The 27,880-nt window shown below is 47.1% G+C and overlaps 1 long non-coding RNA gene across 3 annotated transcripts in view; it reads left to right on the top strand.

The window, feature by feature from the left end:
* Positions 1–3,144: 3,144 nt before the first annotated feature.
* Positions 3,145–27,880, top strand: part of LOC103349607 (uncharacterized) — a 33,318-nt gene continuing 8,582 nt past the window's right edge. The window contains exon 1 of one of the 3 annotated variants that reach the window (XR_007922626.2): positions 3,145–3,284. This is a non-coding gene — a long non-coding RNA (uncharacterized lncRNA). Of the gene's footprint in view, positions 3,285–7,413; positions 7,550–27,880 lie in introns of those variants that run through there. The other 2 variants (XR_011382011.1, XR_011382010.1) reach the window with 2 other exon arrangements.

Below are 27,880 nucleotides of genomic sequence, written 5' to 3'. Positions count from 1 at the left end.
CTCTCTGTCTCTGTCTCTCTGCTGTTTCCGTCTCTGTCTTGTTCTGCCTCTCAAATTCATACATAAATATTTAAAAGAGAAGGGAAATAGCAGGGTGGTAGCTATTGTTGTTTCCATGACTACAGGCACATAAACATTAGCTTGATTGCAGCTAGCATGCAGTGGACTCACTGTGCACTTCTGACTTACCAGCAGGTGGCAGAGCGGTGAGGGCCCAGGGATTACAGAAAATTCCTGAAAGGCAGCTGGACAGGAAATGAGAATCAGAATGAGGATCCTGGCTCCAGCTCTGCCAAGGTGTCCACACCACTACCTTGCCATCCAGGTGTGTCCATAGCCAGATATGGTCAAAGACCCTAGAAAAAAATGAATTAGGCAAAACTCCAGGGCCAGGATGGCTCAGCAAGAAGAGGTGTGTGCCCAAGGCTATAAAAGCACTGAACTATTACTTTTCCTACAGCTCCAAAAACTACATTTTTCTACATTGCTATGTAAGCCTCTTAAGGATACAATTCTTAGAATCAAGTCAAAAACTGCAATCCAAAAACCATGGTGTACCATGTATGCAAGCTAACGACCAGCACAGGTGAGGAAGATAATGCTTGAGAATAAAGCACTGGGTAATGCTGCTTTTAAAAGATGCACATTTGGGGTGTGACAGTCATCTTTCTGAGAGACTTCTGTCACTAGCATGTCCCTATTCTGTCACTATCATGTCCCATTTTTGGAATGGTGCAGGGAGAGGATGGGAAAGGGTCAGCTGAGGAGATGGGCAGTGCTGGGAGTGGTGTACTGTGCCTGGGAAGAATTGTCTTGGAGGTGGAAGGCAGGTATTGGGTTCTTTGGTGAGCAGCCTACTTGTTTTTTATCAGAGCAACACCAGCCATCAGGATTTTTAGGGCTAGCTGGACATCCACACCCTGACTGAGTGTCCTGTTGCTGCTGTAAAGAATTACCACAAATGTAAGAGCCTAAAATAATCAAATGTATCATCCTACACCTCCTTAGGTCAGAAATCTGACACAGGTGTGTCCCCAGGATTGTGTCCGTCACAGAATGGTACACCCTCCTGGTTGCTCTAGGGGCACATCCATTTCCTTGCTAGAGGCTGCCAGTACTCCTTGGCTTGTGGCCTCTCCTCCATCCTGAAAGCCAGCAGTGGCATGTCAAATTCTTCTGTGCTGCATCCCTCCTGATTCCCTCCTCTGCTTCTCTCTCTCACTGTCAGTGATGCTCTTGGTTATATTGTGTCCATCTGATTTTAAAGTCCTCTGATTAGCAACCTTAATTCCATTTACAGCTATAATTCTCCTTTACAATGTAGGGTAATATATTCATGGCTCTAAGAATGAGGGTGTGGGCATCTTTGGGGGCCATTATTCTGTCTGCAACACACCCCTTGGTAACAAGCATGGCCTTAATATACGTATGCTGGGTACTCTGTAAAAGGCACTTATTTTGTGAAAAATACAATTAGCAAGGACTTCTTGGTCAAATGGATCTGTGTCAGGGTTCAAGAAGTGCGTCTGACTAGTTTTATCATTTTGGGCCAATTCCCTAACCTTCTGAATTGTCAATCTCCTCAGCTGTAAAATGAGGATAATAATATACCTCCCTTATTAGATTGTTGTTGGCATTAACTAAGATAATGCTGGAAAGCACTTAGCACACTGCCTGGCAAATAGTAAACACTCACTGAATGTTTCTGGTCATTACTATTATGTGTCATGGGGTTTGCGTGGTACCTGCCCTTGTGGAATTTGGGGGCTAAGGCACCCCAAGCATGTTGTTGTGGAATAAGACAACATCCAGGAAATAGATAGTGAGACATAATTAGAAAGTATCATACTTAAGTGCTAAGTGGGTAAGTGCTGTTGAGAGAAGTAAGATAAGATGTTTTCAACAATCGGGAAAGGTCAGGAATGGAGGAGGCAGCATTGATGACAGGTTGGACTTAGAAGGGGAGAGGAAAAATGCTGGGCACGTGAGCATGTACTCATCATCCCGCAAAGGGGCAGTAAGTAAGCCATTTGCTTACATCTTTTTTTTTTTTTTTTTTTTTTTTTTTTTTTTTTTTTTTTTGACAGGCAGAGTGGACAGTGAGAGAGAGAGACAGAGAGAAAGGTCTTCCTTTGCCGTTGGTTCACCCTCCAATGGCCGCCGCGGCTGGCGCCCTGCGGCCGGCGCACTGCGCTGATCTGATGGCAGGAGCCAGGAGCCAGGTGCTTTACCTGGTCTCCCATGGGGTGCAGGGCCCAAGCACCTGGGCCATCCTCCACTGCACTCCCTGGCCACAGCAGAGGGCTGGCCTGGAAGAGGGGCAACCGGGACAGAATCCGGCGCCCCGACCAGGACTAGAACCTGGTGTGCCGGCGCCGCAAGGCGGAGGATTAGCCTAGTGAGCCACAGCGCCGGCCTGCTTACATCTTATGTGATGGAGGGTTTGTGTTGTGGTGTTCATTCATTCGCTCACTTCCACTTTCCCCTGGATGTTTAGGGGAAGGGAGGAATGTGGCAGGCCTGGAATGCTAGATTATATAATTAAGCATTTTCCCAGTGATGATGAGGAGACAGGGAAGGTGTTAGAGCAGAGGTAGGTTTGTGATGAAAGCAGTGTTGAGAAAGATTAATCAGAGTGGCATGTGTGTATGGAGAGGCTGGTGGCAGGTGATGTAATCGGGATATTTACAGCTGGCTAGAGGAACTGTGACGATAGTCAGTCTGGGAAGCAAGAGCAAAGGGCCTTGGTGATGGGTAAGACTTGGAGGGAGAGGGGAAAAGCTGACACACTGCGAGAACCTGGGAGAGAGATCACAGCTGGGTCCTTAGGCGAGGAAGTCATCAGCGTGGAGGTAGCAGCTACTTCACCGCTGTCCCCAGCCTTTTGTGATTGGCCCATGTCAGTGCCCACACTGCTGGGCTACCAACAGCACCCCTCTTCTCCTCACTCTCTGTGTCCCCTTTCACTCCTTGTTAGGGTGAACTGTGTCCCCTCCACATGCAGATGGTAAACCCTTATCCCCTACTACCTCAGAATGTGGCACTATTTGAAGACAGAGCCTTTAAAGAGGTCAGCATGTTAAATGAGGTTGCCCAGGGGAGCTCTAGTCCAATATTACTGGTGTTATAAGAAGAGGAGATGAGGGTAGAGACAGGCACAGAGGAAAGACCCTGTGAAGACAGGGAGAAGGGGACCACCTGTGAGCCCAGGAGAGAGGCCTTCGAAGAAACCAACCCCGTTGACTCCTTGGTCTTGGACTTCTAGCCTCCAGAATTATCAAAAAGTAAGTTTCTGTTGCTTAAGCCACCTGGTCTATGGCAGTCCTAGGAACCAGGACTCCCCCAGGGACCACAGCCCTCGGAGCACCACCCCATCTGTCCACTGCCTGTGTTTTGCCAGGTCTGTATCTCAGTCCCTCATTACCTGGATGTGTCCTGGGCGGTGATTTGTGGCTCTCAGACCTGTCCCCTATGAACTGAAGAATGAGGTTAGCCTCCTCTGCTGACAGTGCTATGTGTCTCAGGAGACAGCCCATGGAGGAGATTCTGGTGTCCGAGCTGGGATTGTGGGACAGGGAGCTGGTCAAAGAAGCCTTTCTGTGTGCCAGGCGCACAGCTGTCAGGGGACTGTTTTGCCACCTGTTCTTAAGGCTGTTCTGGCAATGGATTCTTGCACGTGCCTTACTCTGAAAGCATACTCTGAACAGAGGGAAATGTGTTCTTCCTCATTACCAAGAGAGAAAAATGAGATTTCATTGCACTTACAAATCAGGATTTTCTTTTGCATTTAATAATGATTCTGAATCTAAGTTGGGCCCTGGTTTTGTTTTGTTTTTGACAGGTAGAGTTATAGACAGTGAGAGAGAGAGATGGAGAGAAAGGTCTTCCTTTCATTGGTTCACTCCCCAAATGGCCGCTATGGCCAGTGCTGTGCTGATCTGAAGCCAGGAGCCAGGTGCCTCCTCCTGGTCTCCCATGTGGGTGCAGGGGCCCAAGTACTTGGGCCATCCTCCACTGCCCTCCCGGGCCACAGCAGAGAGCTAGACTGGAAGAGGAGCAGCCAGGACTAGAACCCGGCGCCCATATGGGATGCTGGCGCCGCAAGCGGAGGATTAACCAAGTGAGCCACGGCGCGGGCCTGGGCCCTGTTGTTTTAAAAATTATTTTATGTGAAAGTCAGAGAGAGAGAAATATTGATCTTCCTTTTACTGGTTCATTCCCCTAAATGCCTGTAATGGCCTGGGCTGGGTCAGGACAAAGTCAGGAGCCAGAAACTTAATCCAGGTCTCTGAAGTGAGTGGTAGGGACCCATGTACTTGAGCCATCACTTGCTACCTCCCAGAGTGTGCATCAGCAGGAAGATGGAATTGAGAGTGGAGCTCGGACTGGAACAAGGCACTCCAGGATGGAATTCAGGCATCCCAAGCAGTGTTTTAACTGCTGTGCCAAATGCCCACCCCAGACACTGATTTTTTTCAACTTTTAATTAATATAAATTTCAAAAGTACAACTTTTGAATTATAGTGGCTTTTCCCCGCATCTGCAACCATCCCATCTCCCACTCCCTCTCCCATCCCATTTTCCATCAAGATTCATTTTCAATTATCTTTATATACAGAAGATCAACTTAGTATATACTCAGTAAAGATTTCAACAGACTGTACCCACACAGACACACAAAGTATAGAGTACTGTAGTTTTACCGTTAATTCACATAGTATAACACATTAAGAACAGAGGTCCTACATGGGGAGCAGGTGCACAGTGACTCCCATTGTTGATTTAACAATTGACACTCTCACTTATGATGTCAGTAATCACCTGAGGCTCTTGTCATGAGCTGCCAAGGCTATGGAAGCCTCTTGAGTTCACCAACTCCGATCTTATTTAGACAAGGCCATAGTCAAAGTGGAAGTTCTCTCCTCCCTTCAGAGAAAGGTACCTCCTTCTTTGATGGCCCATTCTTTCCACTGGGATCTCACTCACAGAGATCTTTCATTTAGGTCATTTTTTTTTTTCCACAATGTCTTGGCTTTCCATGCCTGCAAAACTCTCATGGGCTTTTTAGCCAGATCTGAATGCCTTAAGGGATGATTCTGAGGCCAGAGTGCTGTTTAGGGCATTTGCCATTCTATGAGTTTGCTGTGTATCCTGCTTCCCATGTTGGATCGTTCGCTCCTTTTTAATTCTATCAATTATTATTTGCAGACACTGGTCTTATTTACGTAATCCCTTTGACACTTAAATCTATCTTTTTGATCAATTATGAACTTAAACTGATCACTTTAACAAGTAAGATGGCATTAGTATATGCCACTTTGATGGGATTGAATTGGAATCCCCTGGCATGTTTCTAGCTCTACCCATTAGGGGTCAGTCCGAGTGAGCATGCCAGGCACTGATTTTAAGACAAATAATAAAGTACTTTGAGGGTTGAAGCCCAACTTGGCATCTAAGCAGCTCTCAGAAGAAAAGGGAAGAGGGAGGGAATTGCATAGGTAGAATAGTTGATGCTTAGAATTCCTGTTAGCTTGGCTAGGCAGGTCCCAAGTCCTGTCTTGTAGACTTGTGTGACAGTGACATATTCAGACCAGGACCATGCCCTTGGTGACTTGTGTGTGCCTTAGAGCTGGCCTTTATGATGGGGGGAAGGCAGTTATGATGAGGAAGACACTGGTAAACTCTTCTGCATCTTCCCAGAGGATGGAATGAGAGCAACCGCTCAAAAGATAGAGACTGCTGGTTAGGATAAGATAGAGCTGGTTCCTTAGGGCCATTTTAAGGTCTGACTAGGTTGTTCTCTCACTCCCTCCTCTGGGCATCTGTGGTACTACCATGAATTTTTGGCTGCTGAGCCATTTGACTGTATTGGATTATTAGGTTACATGCTCCTTCCTACCAGTGGGGATAGAATGGGAACTCCCAAAGAACACTTATCTGTGTCCCAAAGGACACTTATCTGTGCTCTCTGTCTCAGCATCTAGAGGTACTGGGTGAGCACTCAGTGGATGGATGAATGACTAGCTGACTAACTGTTCCTCGAAAACTTTTAATATCCTGAAGACTGTGTGTGTGTGTGTGTGTGAGAGAGAGAGAGAGAGAGAGTTCATGAATAAATGACTGTCTTGGAAATGACTCTCTGATGCAAGATTTTGTTATTTTAGATTACGAAGAACTGTATAAATAGAATAGATGAATATCTAGCATATGTTGATGATTTAAGACATAATTCTTGGCTGATTGACTAACAAAGGGCTGGGAAACAGGTAGTCGCCAGAAGGAGAGGTGTGGCTTTCCCTGTAGAGATTTTTAAGGAAAGAAACAGTCACACATGTGAGATGGGTGGATGCAGATTTTCTCTAAGACTCAAATGATGATTGGAACCACACACGTGTGCTTGAGTGGACGGCATGGCTGCCACTTACTGATTGCTGCTGTGTGCCAAGCACTTTGTACATGCATGCTCATGCAATTCTCACACACATGCTTCTTGAAATGAGTTTTGCTTTCACCCATCCTACACACGGGGAAACTTAGATGTAGAGACTTTTTTTTCACATAGTCAGCCATATTCATGCTATGTGTTAGATACCATCCTAGGCTCTTAGGACATATATACTCCTTGCCCTTGTGGACCTTACAGTCTAGCAGGAAAGAGACAAAAGACATGAGAGAGATGATTTAGCAGGGCACTGTTGAAGTTTACAGCAACAAGTAGGCCTCTCCCCATTAGGAGCTCACAGGACGGTTAGATGCAAGGAGCAAACAGTCCATTATCATGGGCTTGCTTTTAAGGGAGGCACTGCAGCCACGTGACACTGTGGGGTTGTGAGTGTTCCATGACCTCTGGTTGCTGTAAGAGCACACAGGAGACAGGGAGGCTTCTTGGAGGAGGTAACATCCCCCTTAGATATGAAAGGTGAGTAAAAGTTGGCTGGGTTAAAAAAGAGGTAAGAAGGGGAGGAAGCATTCCAGGGGGAGGGAACAGAAGGTATAATATCTCAGAGGTGAGAACTAGCAAGGCCCCCAAAAGTTAGTTCTGGCTGGGATACGGATTTTGAGTGAGAAATGAGGCCACAGGGGTAAGCAGGGGCCAGATCCTATGGGTCATCAGAGGAAATGCAGACTTGATCTCAAGGCAACCAGGAATGATGAAGGTCATGGGGTCTGAGCAAAGTAGGAACAGGTTAAGTCATGGGGTCTGAGCAAAGTAGGAACAGGTTAAGTGACTTGTCTAAGGTCTCATAACCAGCAAGTGTCACACTGAGGATTTGAACCAAGGTTCCATCTGACTCTAGAGCTCATCCCATGCCACTGGCCCAGGTTGAACTAGAGAAGAAAAGGCAGATTCGCGGTTTTCCTGCCAGTCCCTCCTCACCTTGGGGCTTTCTATTTTCTGTTCCTTGGGCCTGCAGCAGCTCCAGAAGATGTGTCCTTCCACTTCTGCCCAGATGGGAGATGCAGGTACCCAAGAGCAGTTCCATGGCACTGCACCTGCTTCCTGGCCACTGCCCAGGGTGTTCCTGGGTGACATTTCTGCGTACTTTGGGTAAGTGCCGAGAAACCGCCTGGCTGCCCCTGGTGGTGGAAGGATGCTGGATTCACCTGCATCTGAGAGCTTTTATTGCCTTCCTGAAACCATGGAAGCCATGTGTATATGTTTATGCTTTGTTTTACATTGTTATCCCATTTGCCTCCTTGCTGGAGGGCTGCCAGGGCGCCAACGTTTAGCTCAATCTATATGCTATTATCTCATATTTTGCAATCCCAAGATGTTAAGGTGGTTTCACATAAACAAAGCATTTTCCATAATTGCTCAAGAGAAGTTGGAGAAGTACGCTTGTTCTCTCCTTCTTTATATTTTTAGTCTTTGTTCATCTTTTCCTTCTCGTACAGTCAAGGTGCAGTCAGACTGCCCCAATTCAAATCCTGACTCTAATACTTTCTAGCTGGGTGACGTTGGGCAAATTCTTGAATAATTTCTGTGCTTTGGTTTCCTTATCTATGAAAAGAAGTGGTGATTATGATAATGGTAATTTCTATCTCGTGGTATGATTTTGAGGATGAGATGAATGAATATCGATAGCATATTTAGGATGATGGCCATGGTAGGTGCTTCATTGATATCAAGCTACTCTTGTTCATGGGCAGCATCAGTATTTATTTAATGTAAGATTCTAGCTGTCAGCTCCCAGTAGTCTTTTGGAACAGATTCAGAGAGGTTTTGCTGCCCTTTAACCTGACCCTGGCTCCGTGCATAGTCCTTTGCAGCACAGCGAGATGATCAAGAGATGAGACAGGTGCTCCTCAGGGTCCAAGGAAGAAGGTGAAGTTTTCGTGGTGTTCAGAAGCATTTACAGAGGACAGAATAACATCTGCATGTTAGCATGGGTCACATTAATCACCTCCAACCATCTCCCAGGTGACAAATTGCAGGACCACAGATTGTGTTTTCAAGCATAGTTAATGTGGGTGGGCATTTGGAGTGGTGGTGAAGACACTGCTTGGGAGGCCCACGCTCCCTCCTGGAGTTCAAGTCCCAGCTCTATTTCTGATTCCAGCTTCTTTCAAAGATGGACTCTTAGAGACAGCAGATGATGGTTTAAATACTTGGGTCCCTCTCACCTATGTAGGCAACCTGGATTGAGGTCCAGTCTTTTGGTCATGACCAAGCCCCATTGTGGGCATTTGAGGAGTGAACCAGCAGATGGAAGAGCTGTCTCTGTCTGTCTCAGTGTCTTTCTCTCTCTCTCTCTCTGCCTTTCAAACAAATAAGAATACATTAAAAATTCATAGAAAAATGGAATTAAAACAAATTTGAGAAAATAAATGTAGCTGATGTATATATATCATATGAGAAAATTCCAATTTTTAAAAAGATCCATTTATTTATTTTGAAAGTGTTACAGAGGGAGAAGGAGAGCGAGAGCGAGAGAGAGAGATCTTTCATCCGCTGATTCACTCCCTAGATGGCTGCAATGGTCAGTACTGGGTTAAGCCAAAGCCAGGAGCTTCACCTGGATCTCCCACAGGGGTGGCAGGGACCCAAACATTTGGGCCATCCTCTGTTGCTTTCCCAGGCCATTATCAGGGATCTGGATCGGAAGTGGAACAGCTGGGATGTGAACTGGTGCTCATGTGGGATGCTGACATTGCAGGCAGTAGCCTTACTTGCTATGCCATAACACCAGCCCCTCTAGTTTTTTCTGAATCACAGGGAAAGCACCTCTGATGAGTGTCTGCACTGATGTGTCTGGCTTTCTTTGAAAAACCAGGTTAATAGCTATTATTTCGAAGTGTTTTCTTTCCATGGTCAGTTCACACTGGGTATGAACTGCTCTGGGTATGCAGGTGATTTTTATTTGCTTCTGAAACAACTTTATGCAGAAGGTGCATGCCCAAGTGCAAGGAAAAGCTGCTTTGTGATTCTTCTAGACAGAGGCTGTGGCAAGCAAGGTCTCAGCCGCCTGTACTGCCTGGGAATGTGCAGGTGACTACTGAGACAGCAGTGGAGGGACAAGAACGGGCATATGGTCTTCATTGGCACAGTAGAACAAAGTAATTAAAAATGTCTTAAAATGCAGAAAGCCCCCAAAACTGTAAAGTATATCATGGTAGATGTCAAATTAGCATTTTCTGCCTCTTTTTAACAATGCCATAATCTCATTAATCTACAGAAAGAACTAAATGCATGGACTTCAACCAGTTGGCTGGACATATGTTACACATTGGACTGGCCATTTGGCTGGATCAGATTAAAGTGGAGAAATTGCTTTTTTTTTTTGGGCTCTGAACATAAATCTGGGCCTGCCTATTACTTTTTGCACTCTTTTTAAAGTGATAGATTTGTAAGTGCCAAAAATTCAGTACCAACTTGAAGGGTTTCTTTTTCTTTTTTTCTTTTCTTTCTTTCTTTCTTTCTTTTTTTTTTTTTTTTTTTAAGAAGTGTAAAGAAACTGCATGGAGGAAAGGGACAAAGGATTGGATATGGAGACTTGGAGACTGGATGTAGCCTGGCCTCTGGTTGTTGGGGTAGATTAAACAGCAGTATTTACATTCATACTATTAACCATTTGAAATGTTATAGTGCAGGATGTAGTTCCCCTTTGGGCAAGGTGACTCAGTTCATTCAATCTTTTTTACAAAATTTATTTATTTATTCATTTGAAAGCCACAGTTAGAGAAGAGAGGAAGGAGAGAGAAAGAGAGAGAGAGGAGAAAGAGAGAGAGAGATAACTTACATTCCATGGTTCACCCTCCAAATGGCCACAATGGACAGGGCTGGGCCAGGTCAAAGCTAGGAGCTAAGAATTTCATCCTGGTCTCCTACATGGATGCAGGAGCCCAACTACTTAGGCTATTTACTGCTTTTCCAAGTGCATTAGCAGGGAGCTGGATCAGAAGTAGTACAACCAGGACTTGTATTGGTACCCATATAGGATGCCAGTGTCTTAGGTGGTGGCTTAACCTGCAGCACCATTATGCCAGCCACCAATATTTTATTTAGAATGGTATCATATACTATTAACATGTTTGGCACTGTGTTTTGTCTTAAAATTCATTGTTAATTAATATTCCAATTTAAGAATCTTCCAAATTTTCTTGAAAGCAAAATAAATATATCTTATCTGCCTGCATGGATACACCCACTATTATTTCCTGCATATTTGGTACATGCCCAGGGCATTGTTCAAAGTTTTTTTTTTTTTTTTTTTTTTTTTTTTTTTTTTTTTGACAGGCAGAGTGGACAGTGAGAGAGAGAGACAGAGAGAAAGGTCTTCCTTTTGCCGTTGGTTCACCCTCCAATGGCCGCCACGGCTGGCGCGCTGCGGCCAGTGCACCGCGCTGATCCGAAGGCAGGAGCCAGGTGCTTCTCCCGGTCTCCCATGTGGGTGCAGGGCCCAAGCACTTGGGCCATCCTCCACTGCACTCCCCGGCCAGAGCAGAGAGCTGGCCTGGAAGAGGGGCAACCGGGACAGAATCCAGCACCCTGACCGGGACTAGAACCCGGTGTGCCGGCACCGTTAGGTGGAGGATTAGCCTATTCAGCTGCGGTGCTGGCCAAAGATGACTTTTCAAAAGCTAAGTCTTCCAATCCTTGTGATCAAGGCACGGGATAGGTGTGGGCAAGGCAGGCCCCATGGCTCCTGTCCTGTTTCCAGCTGCCCAACAGGGCACCCCAGAGGTTAGCACACCAGGACAGTCCACCACCATGACAGCCTTTGTGTTTTCACAAGAACTTGGCACTGTTTCCATCCATTTTGCAAGAGTTTCTTTCAAGATGGCGGATGGGCTGGGGAAGGTGTTCAGAAGGTTTTTAAGGTCTGTAGCTCCAGTAGCTTGGCAGTATCTCAAAGGAATTTTAAAATGCGTACCCAAGGTGGTAGAGGAAAATAGTTTCATTGTACACAGAGTGCTTTTGACCTGTCTCTTAAATCCAGAGTTCAGATACGAGTGAGTTGGCCTCAGCTTCAGGAAAGATAGGAGTCACTTAATTTCATTAATCCCTCTTTTTGTGCCAGTAGCATTTTCAGAAACGGAAATGAGGCCTCTGAGACTCTTGGCACAGAAATGGTAAATTAGGAATCTATCCATGAGGACCCTTCTGCTTTTCATTACATGACAGTCTCTGGGGATTTCAGTGGCTGGAGTAATAAACCCACCGCCTAGAACAGCTAAATATGTAGGCTGTTGGCCACCATGGTTACAACCATAGTAAGGTTCTAGTGGTACATGCAAACATTCAGAAATGATTCTTATGGAAGAAATATTTGCTAGCACCCCCCTCATATTAAGACTATGAGCTAGGCAATTTGAGTTAAAACGTTTTTGCTTAACTCACAGGAAGGTGTCAGCATGAACACTTGGGGGTTTTCTTAGGACTGGGGAGGGGGCTGCTGAGAGATAAGAGCCCCTTCTCTTAGGCCATGGGACCTTCTGGGATAACTTGGACATTGTGTTCTGTGACTCACGACCAGATTCTGTGCTGCAAGTATCCACCAAAGTCCTCAGTCATGTAGATCTTTTAGGGGTTCCCCCAGGAATCCCCTGAAACTTCTGGACAAAAATAGTTCCTTGGGGGTAAGAGAGTGACAGTGCCACCCAGGGGGTGGGGGCAGCTTGTTTCCGCCAAGGGGCATGTGGACATTTATAACATCATTCAAGGGCCATGCAAAGTGATCAGCTTAAAAATTATCCTGCTATGGATTTATTGAATTTCGAGTTCTACCTGCAGTTGGCTTGGCAATGATTTTGTGGGCCTTCTACGGCCTGCGGATCTGACATCCCGCACCCCTGCTGTAGGCGCCTTGCAAGTGAACTTCACCCTCCCCGTGCCACACAGTCCTGTCTTGCAGGGAGGAATCTCCACTAGCTATTGGATAGCGAAGGGGTGTGTGTGTGTGTCTAGCATATTTCCATGAGATATGACACACTCCCATTTCATGTTTTGTGAGTTTAACAGATTACACTAAACATCGGAGATGTAGCTTTTTGATGTTGTGGCTGTCTTCTTTAAAGTTCCTGCCTCCTTCCTGTGACAGGACTATGATTTATTTAGTGACAGCTTGGGAAACTTTAAAGCCTTTGGCAGGTGTTTTTTTTTCTTTTGACAGAACTGCCTTAATATATTCCCTCCCTATTAAAAGAAGAAAGGAACTTGGGAGCTCATTTTATAGATGAAGAAACCTCATTAAGCAAGGCCTTAAGTTAGTGCAGCCCCTGCTGATGCTAGTGGGCAGAGACAGCCCAGCTCCAGGGCTCTAGAGCGAGATCTAGATCCAGGTGCTAACTTTGCCTCCTCCTGCCTGAGTCACCTGGCCAGCTCCTCTCAGGCCCCTGAGCCCCGGTTGCCTTGTATGTAAAGTGGGAACGTGAAAGATGAGAGAAGGCACGCAGAAGCCTTGAACAGTCTGCTCGCTGATTGGTGCTCAGACGCTGTCATCATTAGTAATCCCTGCTCCCATTTGGCATGCCTGGGTGGCATCTCGCTGCCGCTGTGCCAGGCAGGGATGCCTGGCTGCTGACTGGGACGAGGTATTTTCACTTTGGCTCCAGTCCTTTCTTCCTTATTCCAGTCCCCTTCCAGCTCTGTGTGCTTCCTAAGTATGCTTTGATGGTTCTCGGGTCGGAGCAAACTGTGCTGATCTGCTTGGACTTATAGGACACTGGCTGCCTCTTCACCAAGAACTTCACTTGCACAGTCTCATAGCCTTGAGCCAAATAGCAGTCCAGGCCTAAGAGCCAGGCAGACTCACTTGTGATCTGACAAGGTCGAGCCCTGGAACATGGTGGTTTCAGGCCTGAGTTCTGGGGTCAAAATCTTTCATTCTTAAACAAATTACTTAATCTCTATGAGCCTCAGCTTCCTCATCTGTAAAATGGGACCATGGATTCCCATCTCGCAAGGTTGTTGAAATGAAAAGAGGCATGGAGAAATGTACCTGCCGTCAGTATTAGCTGCTACGGTCAGAGGAACCCAGTTCTGCCACACAGGAGCTATTTGTGAGCTTGGGCAGTTACTTAACCTCAGTGTCCTCCCCTGGAAATGGGGTTAATAGCAGTCTTTACATAACAGGATTAGTAAGAGTTAAGTGATATTGATGTTAAGTGATCAGCTCAGAATCATACTAAGTACCCCAAAATATTCACTGTGACAGGTTGAGTATCCCTTATCTGAAATGCTTGAGACCAGAAGTGGTTTGGTTTTGTTTTTGGAATATGTGCCTATCTAAAAGGAGGTATCTTAGGGATGGGAACCAAGCTTAAACACAGTTTCTTTATGTTTCATATGTGCCTTCCACACATAGACTGAAGGAAATTTGACTCAGGGCACCTGTGTCTTGACAGTGACCTGTCACAGGATGCCAGGTGTGGAATTTTCCACTTGCAGCATTACATTAGTCTTCCCAAAGCTTTGGAATTTGGTGCCTTTTGAGTTTTTTATCTGGAATGCTCCACCTGTGTCACGATTACAATATGGCCAACTCAGCCTCTGAGAGGCTCAACTTTTCCGTCTGTAAAATTGGAGCAATCATATCTGCCTCCTAAGGATGGGAGGAGTGGCCATGAGAGTGTGCCGAGAGGATGCGACCCGTCGTGGGTTCCTGGGGAGGAGAGCTCTTCCTGCTACAGTCACTCTCAGTGCTGGAGAACCCTTGCTGGCCCAGGGCCGTCCGTGGCCAGCCTCGCGCCTTTCATTTCTTGCCCAAGTTGAACCACATTCCCCACAGCATTGACATCTTTCCAGAGTGGATTCCGTTCCAGGTATCACCACGCAACCCCAGCCCTGCCGGTCCGCAGGCCCGCGTAATTGCTCTGCACACAGACATCGCTCCCAGGGCCCCAGTAGTGGCCTGGCCCTGGAGGCCGCTATATTTGATTTCTGTAGGTCTACAAACAAACATCTGAAAGGAACTAAGCACGTTAGTCGTGGCAGGCTTGGTTGCGGTAATTAGCTTCTGCCTGGGCTGCAGTAGCAGCAGCTGGCTTGTGCCTGCTACGGCCTGTGCAGCCAGAGATCGCGGGACCCCAGGCTCTGAGGGTGCTGCAGCGCCTGATGCTGGGCTTCAGCACAGGTGCTGACAAGGCCTCTTCCCAGGCCGGTGGTGGGGAGCACGGGGCCTTCTTGGTTTCAGGTTGTGGAGAGTTACCGACCAAGCTGTTTGGCTGGGCCTGGCTGTGGGCAAACAGAGCTAGGCTGATCACGAGGAACCGTGATGGGGGTGGCTCACACAGAGGCTGGGGAGCAATGATTACACCTCTGTCCCCGGTCCCCGGACTGAGGCTACTTTGTGTTCTGCCTGTTCTCTGGGTTCCGGAGCAAGGCACTGCCCTTCAGGGATGCCCCACTGTTAGCAGGGTGTGCATCTGGTGGCTTGCTTCTGCCTCCCTTTCTTCCCCCAGCTGGGCTACCTGCTGCAGCCTTCATCAGCTCACCTGTGAGTGGCCCAGTGCCCACTTGGGTCTTTCTCCCTGCGTAGGCCCAGCCTTTCTCCAGCTCAGAAACTCCGAAGCACCTGGGCCGCAGCTCAGCTTCCCTTTCTTTCTCTTTCCTGGACAGCTGTCACCCATTAGACTGAATTACAATCTCTGTGTATCATTGCCCTACAATCTGCCAAACCAGTGATGCATTTAACCATAGTGATAATGGCTACAGTACCTGGCCTTGGTACAGCTCTGTGATCTTTCAGAGCACATTATATTTATCTCATTTTTCCCCAGAACTGCCACATACGCATATTTATCATCTCTACCACGTTTGTCGCCTTAGTATACAATCCCTGCCCACCCATCCTCCACGCCCAAGGATAAGCAGTGTGGAAAGTCAACACAGCATGAACTTTGTACCCTTCCTTGCTGTTTAATAGCTCTGTGACATTTGGCACATTTCTTAGCCTCACTGTCCCTGTCTGTAGAATGGGTTAACAATGGCACTTCTTTCGTAGCATCTTCATGGACATGAGTCCCCACATGTAATCCTATTAAACGTCAGCATTAAGTGGAGAACTCAGAGTGTCCTGGGGATGTTAGAAGCGTAATAGCCCACACTTCGTCCCAGCTCTTACTGCTTCCATTTCACAGGTGAGGAAACTGAGGCCTACTCAGAGCTACAAAACTACTGTGTGGAAAAGCTGGATTCAAGTCCAGATCTTGTCTAGATAACCTGCTCTTTGCAGAACAGCCTCCTTGTTGGATACTAAACTCAGAGGAACGCAGTACAAAGAGCAAGAACTGGGGAACACAGAAACATGAGCCCAAGAGACGAGGGCATAGTTATTCTGAACAAGTCCCTGGGCAGATCCTATTTTTAATTTTAATGCACTGCCACTTTTAATAAGAAAACAGCACCTATGTAAACTAGTCTGGAAGAACATGCTTTTATGTCGGTGGTTGCATGTAATCAAAAGTTTTGCCTTCGTTTGGTGCTAGTGCGAGGTATTTGCGTATTCAAAGTTTTGCTCAGATAAAGTGGAGGAGGGCCTTATATTTAAAGAAGAGCATTTTTTGAACAGCCCTTGTCTCCACTGTTGAGGAACAGGTTTTTGTTGTTGTTTTCATGCAAATTGTTGAACTCTTAGTATAGAATTGGTCTTCTGTATATAAAGTCAATTGAAAATGGACCTTAGTGGAGAATGGGACTGGGGTTGGGGGTGGGAGGAGAGGTAGAGGGTGAGCATGGTGGGAAGAATCACTATATTCCTAAAGTTGTACTTATGAAATGCATGAAGTTTTTATTCCTTAAATAAAAGGTTTCTTTGAGGAAAAAATTTTTAAAAAGGAGCATTTTGATGCTCCCATTGCAAGATAAGTTTGATTTTGTGACTATGTTTTGCTTTAGTGCCCTCTGGTGGTAGATTTGGGAAACCATTAATTTCTTACAGAGGGTAAGCCGAATTAAAGAAGAAAAAAGATCCTGAATGTATTCAAGATCTTTCTAACATTTCTTACAAAAATATTTACCAGCTAATAGCTATTTTTTTCACAAAAATATCTTTATAAAGGCCCAAAATTGCAAAAAAGATGTGACTTTTGCACAAACGTTGGCTAGCTTTAATGGTTCAGGGTGGAAAATATTTTTTAGCCAGTGGTTTCATGTTAGATGAATTAATGTCAGAGAACATAAATATTGCCTAAAGATTTCCACTTGCTGCCTTTTCAGCAGTGACTTTTAGAGAACGGTGGGTTAGGATAAACTTTTCATTTGTTTATATCTTTTTCTCTGTAAAATACACTTTAAAAAAAAAAGTCCTTGGGTGCACCTTCCTCGGCTGCCCAGGAAGCCAAGGGTGGAGCTCACCTGGCATGGTGAGAGTGTCTCGGAGAGTTACCTGAGCAGGTGCCGCGAGCCAGCCCTCGTGTCAGCGTTCTGCAACCTGTTTACTTTTCATGACAAGCCGCCGGTCTATGATGTTAGCCACACTTTCTCCAGGAGAAGGATTCTAAAAACTTAAGTAACTTGTCACCCAGCTGTAAAGTGACACTTTCCACCTGACATCCCTGATGTGCCCACTTCCTGTGGATGCCTCCAAATGCTGGGTCACGTTCATGTTCAGCTCAAGTCTCAAACAGAAACTGTGAGCTTGGCTGTGTTATCTTCCCTCCCAGGAGAGTAGTGATGGAGCTAAGTGTTTGTGTAAAGAGTCTCCCGCTGGCTGTGGCTGTGCCACCACTGCAGAGCCACAGGAGCCGGAAAGCTCTGCTTTGCTCCTTAGCAGTAAGTTAAGGTTGAAAAAACCAGTAGCCGGTGCTCATGGCAGTGAGACTCAGGTGCAGCCATGCCCGGCAGCCTGGCACAGCCTCTGGTAACAACAGCCCTCCCCGTGGCACAGGCTGGATATCCCCATGGGGACTGCCTTTGAGCTATATGACCCAAACTAAACTTGCCCTTCACGGGTACTGCTCTGAGCCCCTGGCTCCATCACCCAGTTTCTCATTAAGTTAAGTAGTCTCTCAGATCTGATACACACTTTGGTGTTTTCTTAATGGATGACGTTGGCTCCCAATGGCAATTCTGGCTCCCAGAAAGTACTCTGGAAATAAGTACTTTGTAAAAAAAAAATGTACAAAGGCTATTTTTTTTTCTCTCGGATATTGTTGGTACGAGGATGAAATAAACTCCTTGGAGGGCAATTCTATAGTGTCTAGCCTGTAATTTTCATTTCTAGGTATTTATTCTTTATAGTTATTTGTTCACATGGTAAAAGCTATGTGCATGGGTGAGAGTGTTCATGGCAGCATTGTTTGTACAGCACCAGGATGGGAAAACCTGCTGATATTCTTCAATAGGGCCCTGATGAAACAAAACATGGCAGCTTGATACCACAGTATGTTTATAATTTAGAATGGAGCAACTGTTGGAAAACCAGGAAATGGATGATGTGTTACTATTCCCACCTATGAAGCTGGAAATGGTGCTGGAATGCACTGCTCAATTTAAAACACAAAGTTGTAAGGCGATGTATATAGTAAAAAAAAATACACACTGTATATTCTTGGGGGAAAAGTTTACAATGAGATACCCCAGTTAGTAAAACCCCAGGCCAGTGGGATTGGGCAGGAGGATGAATGGGGAGGATGGAGGGACTTATTTGTTTATTTTTTTTAATGATTTATTCATTTATTTGAAAGTCAAAGTTACAGAGAAGGAGAGACAGACAGAGAGAAAGAGGTCTTCTTTCTGCTGGTTCACTCCCCAAGTGGTTGCAACAGCCAGGGCTGAGCCAGGCTGAAGCTAGGAACCAGGAGCACCATCCTGGTCTCCCACATGGGTCCTAAGTACTTGGGCCATCCTCTGCTACTTTCCCAGGCCATTAGCAGGGAACTGGATCAGAAGTGAAGCAACTGGGACATGAACCGGTGCCCAGATGGGATGTGGATCACAGGTGGCATCTTTACTCTCTATGCCATAATGCTGGTCCTGACTTTGTATTTTTACTTAGAAAATTCAGAATTACTTGCATTTTTCAGCATTGACCTCAGCTTTTAGTTATACTTCATCATGGAATTACTTATTTGAAAGGCAAAGTCAATGGGGAGGAGTTTGGGGAGGTTCCTCTCTCTTCTTGTTTTCCCCAAATGCTTTGTGACTGGGCTAGATTGAAGCCAGGAGCCAGAAGCTCCATCTGGGTCTCCCCTATGGGTGGCAGGGCCCAAGCAACTGGATCTTCAGCCACTGCCTCTCAGATGCATTATCAGGAAGCCAGGTCAGAGGCAGAGGTGGGACTCAATCCCGGGGACTCAGATGTGGGATGCAAGCATCCCAAGTGTTGGCCTGCTGTGCCATGATGCCCGCCTGGAATTTCTAAAAATAATAAACATGTATGAATTAAAAAAGAAAAATTAATGTTTTCTCTATATTAATGGCAGTAAAATATCTGATGAAGAATTGGGTCCAAGATGTAGATGATGTATAGAATTTCAGGCCCATTTTATCAACTGTTCCCAGAGCTCTCTGTTCCAGGCATGTGTCTCAGCTCTCCCTTGGGAACACTGCTGGAGCTTCAGTTGGATGGACCTGAGCACCAAGGTGTAGGCCGGCTGGATGCTGGAATGTTGGCAAGCACCCCTCTCTCTGCCATGCTCAATCCCTTCCCCCTGGTTTTCCCCCAGCTCCCCAGCAATATGCCCATGCGTAGAAATTCATAGTGCAGAAGGCATGTGGTGTGGCCCAGCCAAGGGCAGTCATGTTAGTAAGCATAGTGGACTCAAGTGCAGTTCAACAAATAAGAAAGCATCTGGAAGGTTTCCCAGGTCTCAGGCGGGCTCCCCATTCCCTAGAATCCTGGTGCCCGACGTAGACAGCACCCTGTAGGTTCTGAGCAGGCTGGCAATGGGCGCAGGGAAACATGAGCAAGTGTGAACTGGAGGCTGATGGTACCGACTCGTGATGTTAGTACTCGGGGCCTGGGAGAGCAGGTCAGGAGCCAAAATCCAGATACAAGGAGCACAGTTCCCTCGTCTGGGCTATCCATAGGGTGGCGATGGGTCTCCAAAGCAACGCTGAAGTCTTCCAAAGATCTCCCTGCAGCTCAGCGCTGGCCAGGTCTGGGGCCCAGTGCTGGCCCTGAGTGGGCACGGAAGGCACGAGGGGTGCGGACTCTGCAGGAAAAGGGGGCATGCGGAGGTGGCAGCTGCAGGTGCCCTCAGGGCCGGGGAATTTGGTCTCTTCTGGTTTTCAATCACTCCGGCTTCTTGAGAAACTGATTGAGTGTGGGTGTTGGAGTCGGGGGGGTGGGGTGGTGGTGGTGGTACAGGAATAGCTTCATGGACAGCTGAAGCTGTCCCTTCACTATAGCAGGACCGACATTTTCTTTTCCTTTGAATTCCTGAGAATGATGGGAAAACAGAGACTGACAGCTTAGCAGCTGTTAGGAAAGCCACCACATCACTGGTCTGCCAAGAGATGACCGTATGAAATAATGCCCCTAACTTCTGGCCTTTATGGTTACTGATTCCTCTCTGTCATTTCCTATCATTCTTACATCTAGTCACGTTGATTTCAATGTGCCTCAGGGCCTTTGCACCAGCTCTTCTTGCAGAATGGACCATGATTCCTCAAGACAGCTACATGCCTCTCTCCCTTACTCCCTTCAAGTTTGCTCAGAAGTCACATTCTCAGAGTCCTAACCTTATCACCCAATTTTAAACTACTCTCCTAGAGGGTAGCTTAGTGGTTAAGACACCTGCATCCTACGTCAGAGTGCCTGGGTTCAGTTCTGGGCTCTGACTCCTGACCCCAGCTTCCTGTCAGTTCAGACCCTGGGAAACAGATTGTTTCTGGTTCTGGCCCCAGATCCAGCCCTGATGGTTGCAGGCATCTGGGGGAGTGAACCAGCAGATGGGAGTGCCAGCTCTATCTTGATCTGTTTGCCCCTCACAGAAACAAACATTTTAAAAAGTATTTTTCTTACTTTGCATTTTTCTCACACAGTGACCAACATCTCTTAACATACCACAACATTTTTCTGAACACTTTGTGTCAATTGCTCACTTCCTGTTGCACCCACCTTCCTGCATGCCTGAATGTAAACTCTGTGAGACTAGTACAGTTCTTTAGTCTGCTTTTATGCATTGACAACAGTGCCCAGAACAGTGCTTCTGAGGAGGAGTGCTCTGTATAAGTGTTTGTTGAATGAATGAATGAATGAATGGACTGAGCTTAAAGGGGTAAAGGACTCTGCATCCTTTGGTCATGGAACACTGCCCAGATCTGTAGAAGCTATTCTGAAGCATTCCAGAAAACGTCCTCTATCTTTTCTCATTATCCACAAATCTATGGATTTGGGTCCTTGTTGGCAAACATTGAATGAAACAGTTGGAAGTAGCCACACTCAGGTTCGGATGAGCACCTTGCCCCTTCCCAGCTGTGTGACTTTGGGGGAAAGCATCTTCTTCCAGCCTGACCATGAGCTGTGTGTGGGAATGCAGGCAGTCGGAAATATCACTGCCATTTAAGTGGTAGCTTGTGCTATCATTGATGAAGATGACTGGGAGAATGCAGTGATGAATTTTAAAAAGGCAATTTCCCCTTTGTAGTCATTTAAGCTGCCTTAGGTGAAAACATTGAGGAAAGCATTAAAAATTTCTGGCTAACTTTAAAATATCAGGAGGCTTTGGTAGATTTCCAGATTTTTCCTTGAATGAGTTATTAAGTAAAAAGCCCAGGGAAGCAGAGGCTCCTGGAGCTGGGCACTGTCTTTGAGCCTCTGATCATCCTCCCACACAAAGGGAGGCACCTCATGCCTGAGACGCGGCGTGCAGAGCTGAGTAAAGTTCTTGTGGTTGGTATGTACTGGAATTTCTGCATCTGTGCCCCAACATCTGGAGCTAGGTTACCCGATGCAGATGGAAAACAGCAAAATGCAAATTCTGTGGGTTTAACGGAGAGAACCCAAAGTAGAAAGAGTCTGAGAAGCCAGGTGGCTGTGGCAGCTTGGTATCTAGAGCCCAAGGAGAGGTAGAGACAAGGAGATAGGAGGAGGGACCTGGACCAACCTACCCACCTCCCCACATGGAAGAGGCCCTGCTGGGCTCACGGAATCTCCCATTCTTCCCAACAGATGCCTGCTCTATTGCTTGACTGCCTCTCTACCCTGCTTCCTACCCCACCCCCAAATGCTTTATTCTGAGATCCTTTCTTTATTAAAACACCTGCACCTGATGCATTGACTTAGGACCTGATTCTTGGGGAACCCAACCTAACACAACTGGCTTCTCACAGCTTCAGTTGTCTACAGCTCAGCAAAGGATTCTGATTGGCTAGCTGAGGGTCACATGACTCAACTGGCCTTTGATTGACAGCTCTTGCTTCACTCCCTACTCCGTGCTATACACCCAGTGTGAGCTGTGGACTAGACAGCCAGGGAAGTTACAATGTGTCACGGGATAGGCGTAGTACCAGGCACTAAGGCTACTAGGGTGAGCGCTGTCCCTGCCCCTCAACATTGACAATCAAGGGAAGAGAGTAGTCAAAGAATTCCACATGTGGAGAGTGCTATGGAGGAAGAATGCAAGCCTCAGTGTGTGGGAGGCAGCCATGGGGCGGAAGTACTGGGCTCGCTGGCTGTTATGTAGAAGGTAGGCTGTAAAGAGGACAAGAGTGCAACCCACATGGGGGAGCTGCTGAGACATGACGTGGTGCTAGAGTGGGAGAGAAGTGAAAAAACTCAGGAGCCACCTGAGGACCTGACCCATTGCTTTTGTACTCAGACCTCATCCTCCCCAAGTTCCTGCCCCTGCCCTAGGTTTGAAACAAACAAGCAAACCTATAGTGCACTGCATCACTACACTAGGAAATTTCAGGGGGAGCAGAAAAACAAAACAAACAAACAAACAACAACCTGAGTGGTGCTGTTTAGTCTAAAGCTTTGTCCCGGTCTTCACTGGCTTCCCTCCCCTTCTCCCTTATTTTCAACACAGGCATCCATCTCCACACATCCACTTTATTTTATTTATTTATTTTTAAGATTTTTTTAAAAGATCTATTTTTATTTATTTGAAAGACAGAGTTACAGAGAGGTGGAGACAGAGAGAGAAGTCTTCCATCTGCTGGTTCACTCACAGATGTCCGCAACAGCCGGAGCTGCACTGATCCGAAGCCAGGAGCCAGGAGCTTCCTCCAGGTCTCCCACATGGGTGCAGGGGCCCAAGGACCTGGGCCATCCTCCACTGCTTTCCCAGGCCACAGCAGAGAGCTGGATCAGAAGAGGAGCAGCCAGGACTAGAACCGGCACCCATATGGGATGCTGGCACTTTAGGCCAGGGCTTTAACCTGCTATGCCATAGTGCTGGCCCCCACATGTCCACTTTAAATCCAAACATTTGGAGCTTTTTAAATAGAGAAGGGTTTCTTTCTTGGCTTTTGAAAACTATTGCCTAAAACACATGTCCACCAATGACATTTCCCATAATTCCATTATTTTGATTCCATTTGGGGGCAGAGGGAGAGGATCTCCGGGACGGTCTGATCGGGGACCGTGATCCCTGCTCCTGATGCTGCAGGGGATGGAGAGGAGCTGCTTCCCCGTGGGTTTTCCTGGCTCTGCCCACGTATTAGGAGGAAAGAAGAGCTCAAGGCCAGCTCTTTCACTGTCTCTCCTCAATGGAGTATGGCCCACACAATGATTTTGTAGAGGCACAGTCATTTGGGGTGGCTCAATCCTTACCCCAAAGTGTGCCAGATGCCCTTCATTTGTGCAGGCTGGTGGTGACGGGCGAGTCCCCTTTCTGTTGCTAACCAGGAGGCCAGTCAGTGCCGCTCTGCACTTCCTCTGCGCAAGGGCGATGGGTTGCTCGGGGGCTGTCCAGCACATTGCACTGGCCTCATTTCCAAGCAGTGGGGGACACTAGAGCACAGGGGGAAGTCTCAGGTAACTCTAGCCTTGCGCCGCCTGCTCAGCTGAAGGAGGGGACGCGCGAGCCTCAGGAATCCAGTGGGCTGGTGGACATTGTTCCAATCTGCCAGATCACTCTTACGTGCAGCACCTCGTGAAGGCTGTCAACAGGTATTTATAAATGACAGTGCTTGGCGCACAAAGGGGTGTCCTTACTGTCTTGGGTACTTTTGTGTGTATGATTAAGGCCTCAGAATCCACCTGGCACTCAACCCCCATGGGCAGTTCTAATTTTCTCCTCCAGACACGCCTCTGTGCCCCAACACTCCATTCTTTTTTTTTTTTTTTTTTTTGACAGGTAGAGTTATATACAGTGAAAGAGAGACACAGAGAGAAAGGTCTTCCTTCCATTGGTTCACTCCCCAAATGGCCGCTATGGCCAGAGCTACGCTGATCCAAAGCCAGGAGCCAGGTGCTTCCTCCTGGTCTCCCATGCGGGTGCAGGGTCCAAGGACTTGGGCCATCTTCCACTGCCCTCCTGAGCCACAGCAGAGAGCTGGACTGGAAGAGGAGCAATCAGGACTAGAACCCGGCGCCCATATGGGATACTGGCACCGCAGGCGGAGGATTAACCAAGTGAGCCATGGCGCTGGCCTTCTCCATTCTTTTTGTTTCTACTGTTTGTTGTTATTAAAAAAATAAATTATCTTCAGCTTCCCCTTAATTCCCATTCCATTTATATTGTTCTATTTTCCCTGAGTTATGGTGTTCCTCTTCCCTTCTTTTTTTATAAACTTTTATTTAATAAATATAAATTTCAAAAGTACAATTTTTGGATTATAGCAGTTTTTCCCCCAATAACCACCCTCCCACCCGCAAACCATCCCATCTCCCATTCCCTCTCCCATCCCATTCTTAAGATTCATTTTAAATTATCTTTATATACAGAAGATCAACTTAGTATATACTAAGATTTAAAGTACTGTCTGAGTAGTAGTTTTACCATTAATTCACATAGTACAACACATTAAGGACAGAGGTCATCCATGGGGAGTAAGTGCACAGTGACTCCCGTTGTTGATTTAACAATTGATACTCTTATTTATGACATCAGTAAACACCCGAGGCTCTTGTCATGAGCCGCCAAGGCTATGGCCTCTGCTCTTCTTTTAGAAGGGATTTTATTTATTTGAAAGGCACAGTGACAGAGCGAGAGCGAAAGTGTGAAGAAGACAGAGATCTTGCATACACTGGTTCACTCCAAAAAGGCTGAGCCAGGCCAAAGCCAAGAGCCAGGGATGCCATTTGCGTCTTCCACGTGGGTGGCAGGGACTTGAGTGTTTGAGCCATCATCTGCTGCTTGCCAGGCACATTGGTACAGAAGCTGAGTAGCCAGGATACAGATGGGCACTCTGACGTGGGGTGTGGCTGTCACCAGCAGCGGCTTGACCTGCTGTGCCGCAAATTCCAGCCCTTCCTTGTCCTTCTGTCCTCTCCCCTCCCTTTCATTTCCCCGGTTCTCTTGCCCCCTATTACAGCACAGGAATCAGCTTTGCCCTCCAAGTTGCTTGAGTAGCACCGTGTAGACAGTGGCACAGGCAGTTCCTGCTCTGGGAGGAAGGGGACAGTTTCCAAATTCTTCCCCTTAGAGGCTGAGGGAGCTAACTCTGATAATACTGCCAGTTAGAATAATCTTGGCTCAGGACCCGTGAGACTCACCAGTCATTATGCTGTACTGGAAAGTAAACCTGATCTGGCAGCCTCATTAGATTATAATCAGCTCAGATCTTTCCTTCTGGCTTCTCAGGGCATAGCTGTGTGTCTGGAGCAGCAGAGGGGAGGAAACCACCTCGCCTCCCCAGATTTCTGTATTTTTTCTAGGTTCATGGCTCCAATTAAATCTTTACCCTGTTAAGGTGGAGAATAACTCATTGTCCACTATGCCTATCACTTTAAGTGGGCATCTAATTTGTTTCAGAAGCTATGAGGGAGCCCCAGGGTCGCATCTATAATCTTGAGAGTACAGTTCCAGGGTATAGGCTGTATGGGCCAATAGATGCTGGGCTAAGATGTATAGTCCTTGTTTGGTAACCATAGCACTAACAGCTACCACCCATTGAGTGCTTAGTAGGTTCTGCATGCTCTGTATTAACTTGTTTAATCCTGGGGCCAGGGTTGTAGCATAGCAAGACAAGCTACTGCCTGTGACGCCAGCATCCCATATGGGCGGCAGTTGGAGTACCAACTGTTCCACTTCTGATCCAGCTCCCTGCTAATGTGCCTGGGAGAGCAGCAGAAGTTGGCTCAAGTGCTTGGGCCCTCAGACCCAAGTGGGAGACCTGGAAGAAGCTCCTGGCTACTGTCTTCGGCCTGGCCAAACCTTGGCCATTGTGGCCATTTGATGAATAAACCAGCAGATGGAAGATCTCTCTCTCTCTATCTCTCTCACTGCCTTTCAAATAAATACATAAATAAATAATCCTTTAAAAATAGTTTAACCCTCAGACCAACCATTTAGGCTTTAGGCTATGTATTCTACTATTCTTTTTTTTTTTTTTTTTTTTGACAGGCAGAGTGGACAGTGAGAGAGAGAGACAGAGAGAAAGGTCTTCCTTTGCCGTTGATTCACCCTCCAATGGCCGCCGCGGCCGGCAGGCTGCAGCTGGCGCACCGCGCTGATCCAATGGCAGGAGCCAGGTGCTTTTCCTGGTCTACCATGGGGTGCAGGGCCCAAGCACTTGGGCCATCCTCCACTGCACTCCTGGGCCACAGCAGAGAGCTGGCCTGGAAGAGGGACAACCGGGACAGAATCCGGCACCCCGACCGGGACTAGAACCTGGTGTGCCAGCGCTGCAAGGTGGAGGATTAGCCTAGTGAGCCGCGGCGCCGGCTGTACTCTACTATTCTAATTTAGCAGGAGGGACAATGTCTAAGTAGCCAAGTTTAAAAATGGTAGAATCAGGATTGCAGCCCAGGCAGACTGGCACTGGATTCTATATTCTTAATATTTCCCAATGCCATAGTCTATAGATTATGGGAGCTATAGAAGGCAGCTAAGTAAACATGATATGAAGACAGTGAAACTTAGGCAATGTCACTTGGAAACAGATAGCATGATGAATGGACAAGCAAGGAATCCAGTAACAGGATCTTTTGTAATAATCCTGGTACGGGAATTAGGTTGGAGGCAGTGACCACAGAGAGCCTGGAATGTGAGAGATGGTGTGAAGTATACATTTGAACTCACTTGGGACCCTGGAGTGTTCCCCTTGAGACAATGGGGGGAGGGACATGATTAGAAATCCAAGTGGCAGACAGTACTTGGAACCAGCAAGTGACCTTGATATGATAAGATTTCAAAGGTGTAGAGACAAAGTGTCCCCCAACTCCAGTCACTCTACCCCTAGAAGGGGGACTGCTGCGGGGGATTAGATACACTCAACAGGGTGACAAGGCCAGAGAATGTGAAGAGATTACAAAGAGACCCACCCTGCATCCCTTCCCACCTGAAGGGAAGTCTGGTCCAGGGTGACCCGCGGATCCCCCAGCTTCCTTAGAAGTGTGGAGGGCAGCTAAGGGGGAGGGTGTGCTCACATTTTCACGGATCCTCAGACTTCCTGCTTTGGAAGGAAGGAGGTCAGACGTCCTGTTGGGAAGGTGGTGGAGGCTGGGAGAAGCCAGCTGAGTCCCAGGTGCTGCACCTGCCTTTACTCAAGGGCTGGTGAAAAGGCAGCATCCCAGGGCAGGGCTAGGTGGTAGGACTGTAGCCTGTGTTCCCCACTACGTGTTTTCCCTTGAGCAGCACGTGTCCACCTCATCCACCTGCGTACTCAGAGCTGAGGTCATCAATCAGGTGGGATTTACGGATTCAGAGTCCACCTTTAACAACTGTGATAATGATGTTTCTTTTGCCTATCCAGACTTTACTGTCCTTAGCTGCCTATGTTTGCCCATTTTTTATTTTATTTTATTTTATTTTTATTTATTTTTTGACAGGCAGAGTGCACAGTGAGAGAGAGAGACATAGAGAAAGGTCTTCCTTTTTCTGTTGGTTCACCCCGCAATGGCCGCTGCAGCCAGTGCTGTGGATGGCGCACTGCGCTGATCCTAAGCAGGAGCCAGGTGCTTCTCCTGGTCTCCCATGGCGTGCAGGGCCCAAGGACTTGGGCCATCCTCCACTGCACTCCCGGGCCACAGCAGAGAGCTGGACTGGAAGAGGAGCAACCGGGACAGAATCCGGTGCCCCAACCGGGACTAGAACCCGGAGTGCCAGTGCCGCAGGCAGAGGATTAGCCTATTGAGACGCGGTACCGGCCTGGTTTGCTCGTTTTGATAAGATACAACTTGAAGTGTTTGGTAGAAGAGCTAAAAGTGCTGTGGAAAAAAGACATCTTTCTCCCACCCCAAATGGTTCAGTGTCTGATAAAAGGATGAAATCTGATGCTCTGATTGAGTGAAAACCAAGGGCCATGTGGATATCAATAGCTTGGAAGTGGAGGTGGAGGTATTGATATTTTTGAATAACGTATGTTCACACTTCATCATTT

Source organism: Oryctolagus cuniculus, chromosome 14 (genome assembly GCF_964237555.1).
Source record: "Oryctolagus cuniculus chromosome 14, mOryCun1.1, whole genome shotgun sequence".
NCBI lineage: Eukaryota > Metazoa > Chordata > Mammalia > Lagomorpha > Leporidae > Oryctolagus > Oryctolagus cuniculus.
The sequence above is the reverse complement of the archived record's forward strand: the minus strand, read 5'-3'. Positions and strand labels throughout refer to the sequence as shown.